The 8,710-nt window shown below is 46.2% G+C and overlaps 1 long non-coding RNA gene across 1 annotated transcript in view; it reads left to right on the top strand.

Annotated features, from left to right (window-relative positions):
- Window positions 1-6,211, top strand: part of LOC105514729 — an 18,195-nt gene extending 11,984 nt beyond the window's left edge. The window contains exon 3 of the long non-coding RNA XR_001002218.1: window positions 5,980-6,211. This is a non-coding gene — a long non-coding RNA (uncharacterized LOC105514729). The remainder of the gene's footprint in view (window positions 1-5,979) is intronic.
- Window positions 6,212-8,710: the final 2,499 nt, after the last annotated feature.

Below are 8,710 nucleotides of genomic sequence, written 5' to 3'. Positions count from 1 at the left end.
GAGAGAGAGAGAGAGAAAGAAAGAAAGAAAGAAAGAAAGAAAGAAAGAAAGAAAGAGAAAGAAGAAAGAAAGAAGGAAGGAAGGAAGGAAGAGAGAGAGAGAGAAGGAGAAAGAGAGAGAGAAAGAGAGAGAGAGAGAGAGAATGAGAAACAGACATGGGAAAGAGGAAGGGAGAGAGAACAGAACCAGGAAGTGAGTGAGAAATAGACAAATGAGGCTGGGTGTGGTGGCACACGCCTGTGGTCCCAGATACTCTAAAGGCTGAGGTGGGAGAATTGCTTGAGCCCAGGAGTTTGAGACCAGCCTGAGCAGCATAGTGAGACTCTGTCTCTACAAACAAACAAACAAAAATTAGCTGGGCATGGTGGCACGTGCCTGTGGCCCCAGCTACTGAGGAAGCTGAGGCAGGAGGATTGCTTGAACCCAAGAGTTCAAGGTTACGGTGAGCTATTATTGTGTCACTGTATCCAGCCTGGGCAATGGAGTGAGACTGTCTCTAAAATGAATGAAAAAAAAGCACATGGGTTGGGCGCGGTGGCTCATGCCTGTAATCCCAGCACTTTGGGAGGCTGAGGCAGGTGAATCACTTGAGGTCAGGAGTTTGAGACCAGCCTGGCCAACATGGTCTCTACTAAAAATACAAAACTTAGCCAGGTGTGGTGGTGTGTGCCTGTAATCCCAGCTACTCAAGAGGCTGAGGCAGGAGAATCGCTTAACCTGCTGCAGGCTGGAGGTTACAGTGAGCCAAGATCACACCACTGTACTCCAGCCTGGGTGACAGAGTGAGACTGTCTCCAAAAAAAAAAAAAAAAAAAAAAAACTGGGGCTGGGTTTTGTATCCCAGACCAAATGCCTGCACTTTGAATGCCTGGTTGGGAAGCCTGAGATTATCCCGTGGGGAAGCATCGAGAGTGTGAACTGAATGCTGTTAGGAGACAATCATCCATGGCTGTCTTACCTTTCTGCCTGTCTCCTGAGAAAGGTATTAGTCACTTTTTAGTTCCAGACTGTCTTTTTACGGACGTTTCTCTAGAGCATCAGAACATGTTTGTTTACTGTCTTAGACAATAAAGATAATGTCCTTCTATAATGATGTATTTATTGGCTAGGATAGTAAATACAGTATGTCCTTCCAGGGCAGGTGGATCAGCAGTCTAGGATGACAAAGATAATATCTCCCTGAGGTCCAAAGTCAGGCAGATTTCCTTGCATCTCCCTTATAAGATTGAAGATCTGTAAACACATGTAAACAGAGGTTCCCCAGCATTGACACGAACCACCGTGAGCACAGCATATGCCTGAGCCACTCTGATCATCCCCGTAGGACCTGGGGGGCAAGGTGAGCCCATTTGAACATGAACCTCAAGCTACCTGCTGTGCCATGAGTAATAAAGTCCTTTGTCTCTGACCTGGAGTCTTTGTGTGCTCTGCCAATAGTTTCACTGGATACAAAATTCTTGGCTGATAATTGTTTCGTATGAGGAGGCTAAAGGCAGGAGGACCTCAATCCTTTCTAGGTTGTAGGGTTTTTGCTGAAAAATCTGCTGTCAATCTAATAGGTTTCCTTTGTAGGTTACCTGATGCTCCTTCATCTTGACTTTGGATAACCTGATGGCTATGCGCCTAGGTGGTCATCTTTTTGTTTTGTTTTGAGATGGAGTGTCACTCTGTCGCCCAGGCTGGAGTGCAGTGGCACGATCTTGGCTCACTGCAACCTTTGCCTTCCGGGTTCAAGCAACTCTTCCGCCTCAGCCTCCTGAATAGCTGGGATTACAGGCATGCACTGCCACACCCGGCTAATGTTTTGTATTTTTAGTAGAGACGGGGTTTCACTGTGTTAGCCAGGATGGCCTCAATCTCCTGACCTCATGATCCCCCTGCCTCAGCCTCCCGAAGTGCTGGGATTATAGGCGTGAGCCATCACACCTGACCAGTGGTCATCTTTTTGTAATGAATTTCACAGGCATTCTTTGAGCTTCTCGTATTTGGATATCTAGATCTCTAGCAAGGCCAAAGAAGTTTTTCCTCGATTATTCCCCTCAAATATGTTTTCCAAATTTTTAGATTTCTGTTCTTCCTTGCGAACATGAATTATTCTTAGGTTGGTCGTTTAACATAATCCCAAACTTCTTGGAGGTCTCGTTCATTTTTTTAAAATTCTTTTTTCTTTGTCTTTGTTGAATTGGGTTTATCCAAAAGTCTTTTCTTTAGGCTCTGAAGTTCTTTCTTCTACTAGTTTGATTCTATTGCTGAGATTTTCCAGTGTAGTTTGCATTTCTCTCAGTGTGTCCTTCATTTCCAGAAGTTGTTATTGTTTTTGATTTGTGCTATTTCTCTGGAGATTTTTCTGTCCGTATCCTGTAACACTTTTTAAATTTAAGTTGGTATTCGCCTTTCTCTGGTGCCTCCTTGAGTAGCTTAATAATCGATCTTCTGAATTTTTTTTCTGGCAATTTCAAAGATTTCTTTTTGGTTTGGATCCATTGTTGGTGAGCTAGTCCTTGGTTGTATTATTTTTTAGTGTGCAGGTTTTGTGTTGGTTAGCCTCCAGCCAGGAGGTGACACTTTCAAGACAGCATCAGCTGCAGTAGTACAGGGAGGAAAACGGCTTGCCCTAGGGTCACCTGGATAAGCATTCGGGTTTCTCAGATGGTGGATGGGGCCAGAGAACTTCCAAGAGATTATGTCCTTTGTCTTTGGCTACCAGGGCAGGTAGAGAAAGACCATCAGGTGGGGGCAGGGTTAGGCGTGTCTAAGCTCAGACTCTCCTTGGGTGGGGGTCGCTGTGGCTGTTGTGGCGGTCTAGTGTGGAATATATCAATAGATATAGTTAATTTTTGGGAGCAGGCCCCCCAAAATCTGGCCATAAACTGGCCATAAACAAAATCTATGCAGCACTGTAACGTGTTCATAATGGCCCTAAGGCCCAAGCTGGAAGGTTGTGGGTTTACGGGAATGAGGGCAAGGAACACCTGGCCCGCCCAGGGCAGAAAACCACTTAAAGGCATTCTTAAGCCACAAACAATAGCATGAGCGATCTGTGCCTTAAGGACATGCTCCTGCTGCAGTTAACTAGCCCAACCTATTCCTTTAATTCAGCCCATCCCTTCGTTTCCCATAAGGGATACTTTTAGTTAATTCAGTATCTATAGAAACAATGCTAATGACTAGTTTGCTGTTAATAAATACGTGAGTAAATTTCTGTTTGGGGCTCTCAGGTCTGAAGGCTGTGAGACCCCTGATTTCCCACTTCACACCTCTATATTTCTGTGTGTGTGTCTTTAATTCCTCTAGCACTGCTGGGTTAGGGTCTCCCCGACTGAGCTGGTCTTGGCAGTTAATATTAACAAAAATCCAAGGAAGGCCCTCAGTAATTTTTTTTTTTTTCTGATGGAGTTTTGTTCTTGTTACCCAGGCCACAGTGCAGTGGCACAATGTTGGCTCACTGCAACCTTTGCCTTCCGGGTTAAGGTGATTCTCCTTCCTCAGCCTCCTGAGTAGCTGAGATTACAGGTGCCTGCCACCATGCCCAACTAATTTTTGTATTTTTAGTAGAGAGGATTTCACCATGTTGGCCAGAATGGTCTTGATCTCCTGACCTCATGATCTGCCCGCATCAGCCTCCCAAAGTACTAGGATTACAGGTGTGAGCCACAGCGCCTGGCCCCAGCTCAATAATTCTTAAGAGTGTAAACATGTCCTGAGATGGAAAATGTTTGAGAACCACCATTCTAGACATTTGCCTGAATTCTAGAGTGTAGGAGTACAGAACCTGGAGCTGGGTTTCTGGAGCCTAGATTCTAGGATTTGGAGTTGAAATCTGAGGCTTGGCTGTAGCAGTGTGGGGCTGGCTTCTGGAACACAGATTTGACATGCTCATCTGCTGCTTGGAGTTTACTATCTGCCCTGAATCCTAAAGTCCACCCTTGAGGGGTCTGGAATCTATTATCTTTAGTTGAACACCTCCAGTCTGGGTTCTGCTTTGCAGAGCTGGATTTTCTTTACCAGTGATCTGTTCTGACATTTCAGCTTCACATAGAGAAGGCCACCTCGTGGTACTGTTTTCAACCAATCAACCAAATGAATCATTAGAGCCCTTTCTAATTCCCCTAACTGCAGTGTGAAACCCAATATTTCTGTTTAGTGGGTCCATATGAATAAATTCAGCCTGATCTAACTTTATATTCCTTCTACCATTATTCTACACCCACCCTAAACATGCATTCCCACATATATTTCTTGGATTTCTCTCTATATAGTGGGTAATCCTGGCTTTGCCAATTTCTAGTGACCTAACATCTCTGCGACTCATGTTATTCTACTTTAAAGTGGAAATAATAACAGTTCCTATACAGAGTTTAGGGCTTCCCAAGTTGACCCTCCATTGTGACATCAGTTGAGATTCCAGGAGAGTCTGAAAGATCATCCTCAAGGTTCAGTGGTTTGCTAGGATGCTCGTGGTTGTGGTTGCTTACAGCAAAAGGATACAGATGAAAATCTGGCCAGGGAAGAGGTGAATGAGGCAAAGACAAGGAGAACGCAAAGTGCAAAGCTTCCAGTTTTCTTTTCCTAATGACATCATGGAAAGCACTAACATCTCTGAGCAATGATCTGTGACAATATTCACAGTGTATTATCATCCAGGGAACTCAACTGAGTCTTGATGTCCAGAGATTTTTTGGGGGGCTCCCTCACACAGACATGTTGACCATCTTCATGGTTGACTTTTAGTATCCAGCCCCTCTAGAAATCTAGCTGATATGGTGTGGCTCAAAACCTTCAGCATAAATCACAACGTTAGACTATCTGGTGTGGCCCAAACCTTCAGGTGAACAAAGGCACTCTAATATGGCAGGATATTCCAAAGCGTTATAGATGACCTCTTGCAAAGAAAAAGAAATGGAAAAGAAAAAGAAAGAAAGAAGAGGAAAAAAAAAAAAAGAGATGATGTCTCAGGCTCTGAGGGCAAAGGCCTGAGGTCTTTGGGCGAGGTCAGTCCTCTGTTGCAGTCTCCCTCATAGGGTCATTGTGAGGATCAAATGTGGTCACATGCATGAGGCACCAGCACATGCCTGGCTTTAAGGAGTCCATGTAAGTGTATGCTTGCACTGCTGAATGGTTGGGATGTGTCAGGCCTTATCTTCAGCACTTACAGATGCTCGTCTAATCCTCACAGCATCACTATGGGGTGGGTATTACTGGCCTCATTTGACAGAGAAAGCAGCTGTGGCTCAGAAAGGGGGGACCACTAGACCAGGGACACTCTGGATGCTGGAGACTCCAGAGACCACGACCACTCACCAACTGCAGAGAAATTAACTGTGACCTGATGTCCCTGTCCTGGAGAGGGTGGAGGTGGACCTTCACTAACCTCCTACCTTGACCCTCTCTTTTAGGGCTCTTTCTGACCTCCACCATGATACTAGGATCCCACTGTATTCTGTACCCTTTTGCCTCTATGAACCCCACTGCCCACTGCATCCAGCTGGGTCCCCTCCTATCTCCATTCCCAGCTGGCCAGTGCAGTCTCAGTGCCCAACTGTTTGTCAGTAACTCTGAAGGGGTTGACATTTTACCCACCTGCAAACAAATAAGCTAACCTGCCAGAGTTTTGTGAATGCTGGCAGAGTCCATGAGACTCCTGAGTCAGAGACAAAGGATTTTACTGCTCACAGCTCAGCAGACAGCATGAGGTTCATGTTCACATTAGTTCTCCTTGCCCCCCCAAACCTTGTAGGGTGACCAGAGCAGTCCAGGTGGATGCTGTGCACACAGGGTTCACCGGTGAGAAACCTGAGATGAGGAATCCTCAATCTTTTACTGGGACAACTTGCAAACCTGCTCAGCCTTTGTCCCTGATGAAGATATTATCTTTATGATCTTGGATTGAAAACAGACCTACTCTGGAGGAACATATTGTATTTATTGCTCCTGACAGTAAACAAATCTGTTGTAAGAGACATTATCTTTATTATCTAGGACAGTACGCAATCCTGGATCTGAGAGAGATATCATCTTGCAAGGATGCCTGCTATACAAACATTCTTGAAAAGACAATCCAGAAAAAAAAGGTGTTGCTGTCTTTGCTCAGAAGACACACAGATACGTGACAGAACCATGGAGAATTGCCTCCTAACACTGTTCAGCCACAGTCTTCCACCCTTGTCTGCAGGACAATCTCAATGTTTCGCCACTAAATACTTTTCCTATCACATCCCACTTCTTTATGCCTAACCAAGGTTCTGAGTCCCGATCCTGATTGCGTCTGGCAGCACTCCACTGCCAAATCCAGAATAAGGCAGTGCTCAGGATCCTGAAGGGGCATGGCTGGGGATCAGAACTTCTGAGTTTGAGTGAGGAGTGGGTCCAGCCTCTTGAATTTCAAAGGAGGAAGAGGCTGGAGGTGAAGGTCCTGGGGGAGGGATACTGTCAGTTCTGAATTCTTAGGTCAATGAGGGAGGAGACTGGTAAGATCCCAGCTCCCGAGGTACTGATGTGGGAATGGCCTAAGAATCTCATATCCTCAGGAAGAAGGTGCTGGAATCCTGAGGGGTAGAGTTCTGGTGTATATTTGTGGCTTGAGTCCCTCCTTGGCCCCTGAAGGGCAGAGGCTGGAACCATTGGCTCCAGGGTTTGGGGTGATAGTAATGGGATCTCTTGATTTCCCAAGAGTCTGAGGATCGAGGGTTGCCCATTCTTCCATCTTGCCACCTAATCCTTACTCCACTTGAGGGTATCACCAGCCCTTCTAGCTCCATGAAGGTGCCCCGGGTCAAGCACAATCTGCGTATGAGCGATGTCCCGGAGTCCTTGGGTGTCATCCACTCATCATCCAGCATCCACACTACGAGGGTGTGGCCAGTGCTCTGACATCATGTTACTGCGACTATCTCTGCAGCTCGCCTCTCCAGCCACCTGCCAACCATACAGCTGCTGACATCCTCCTCTGGTGGGAGTGGCCTGTATGGTGCCAGGCTAGGGCCTGGTGTCAGACAGGGAGCCTGGAACCATAGGGGTCTAGGACTTGATCCAGGACTCAGAAGTGCTAGAGAAGGGCTGTATGTCACCATCCATGAAATTCCAAGGGCTTCTGGGTGGAGGGCACAGGGACCTGAACTTATGGGTCTTCCCCAAGTCCACTGCTCTTCCAAGTGAGTCTCCCAAATACGAGGCACTGTGCCAGCATCAGCCTTATCTCCACCACATTGTGTAAAAGGGACTACCAAGGACCCTGATGAACACCATGGTGTGTGCAGGAGTAGGGGGTGAAGGCACAGACTCCTGTGAGGTCACAGCCAAGGGAGCATCATCACGGGTGGAAAGGAGGCTCTGGACAGGCTCGAGAACTGGGATGTGGTTGTATTTGGTTTTCTTTGGTTAGATGTCCTGGGTATAGGAGTGGAGCATGAAGACCAGTTAGAATGGAGGGTCAGATTGGAGTTGGGTTGGAGATGGGGTAAAATTGTGCTTGGGATGAGTTTGGGATTGGCACTGTGGAGGTGGTTTAGGACACCATGGCTTTGGGATGAAAATAGATTTGTTTTGACGTTGGCTCAGAAATCCGTGGGGATTGAATTGGGGATGAGGCTGGGTTTGATTTTGGAGGTAGAAGACGTGGAAGTAGCTATCAGATTTGACAGTGGCCATGAGTTTTGTTTGATGGGGAATCAAACAACGAGGGAAGACATAAGGGTTGGCTTGTTAGGTTAAGTTGCGTTGGGTTGATGGGGTTGGGGCTGTGTATGATGCAGTTGGATTGGTTTGTATTAAATTGGGTTGGGTCAGGTTTTGATTGAGGGTGAGTTGAGGATATGCTTAGGGACACTCGATCCATGAGGTTCTCACTGGAGTGGAGACAAACTTCCTTTCCAGGATGAATCCAGGGAAGCCTTAATTCACGCGAGAGGAAGTCAGGCCACTGGCTGAGTATATCCTTCCACTCTAGCTGTAAGATGGTCTTAAATTGTGATTATCTATATTCACTTCTGTCTCCCTCACTATATTTGTAGTTTATCTGATCATTCAGCTAGAAACAGGGGAAGATTTTGTCAAATTCTTCTTCTTTTTTTTTTGAGACAGAGTCTCACTCTATTGATTGCCCAGGCTGGAGTGCAATGGTGGCCGATCTCAACTTACTGCAAACTCACTGCAACCTGGGAGAGGCTCACTGCAACCTCTGCCTCCTGGGTTCAAGTGATTCTCCTGCGTCAGCCTCCTGAGTAGCTGGGATTACAGGTGTGCACCACTGCGCCTGGCTAATTTTTGTATTTTTAGTAGAGACGGGGTTTCACCAATGTTTACCAGGCTGGTCTCGAACTCTTGACCTCGTGATCCACCACCTCAGCCTCCCAAAGTGTTGGGATTACAGGCGTGAGCCACCGCGCCCAGCCACTTTTGTCAAGTTCTTGAGTCACAGTTCGGGCTGGATCAGGTGAGCTACTCTGGTTTTATTGAACAGCTGAAATAACTAACTTTTTGGAAATTAACGAAATCTTATGGAGTTAACAGCGGAGGTACCAGGGCTCTTAAGAGTTCCCGATTCTCTTCTGAGACTATAAATTGTGATTTTGCATGCCACCTTAATTTTTTTTTTTAAATCAAGGTTTTGTTCTCCCTCTATTTCAATGGCGTGATCACAGCTCACTGTAGCCTTGAACTCCTGGCCTTAAGAGATTCTCCTGCTTCAGTCTCCCAATAGCTAAGACTACAA

This window comes from Colobus angolensis, unplaced genomic scaffold, assembly GCF_000951035.1.
Source record: "Colobus angolensis palliatus isolate OR3802 unplaced genomic scaffold, Cang.pa_1.0 Scaffold25, whole genome shotgun sequence".
NCBI lineage: Eukaryota > Metazoa > Chordata > Mammalia > Primates > Cercopithecidae > Colobus > Colobus angolensis.
Note: the sequence above shows the minus strand (reverse complement) of the source record. Positions and strands in the feature narration are given on the sequence as shown.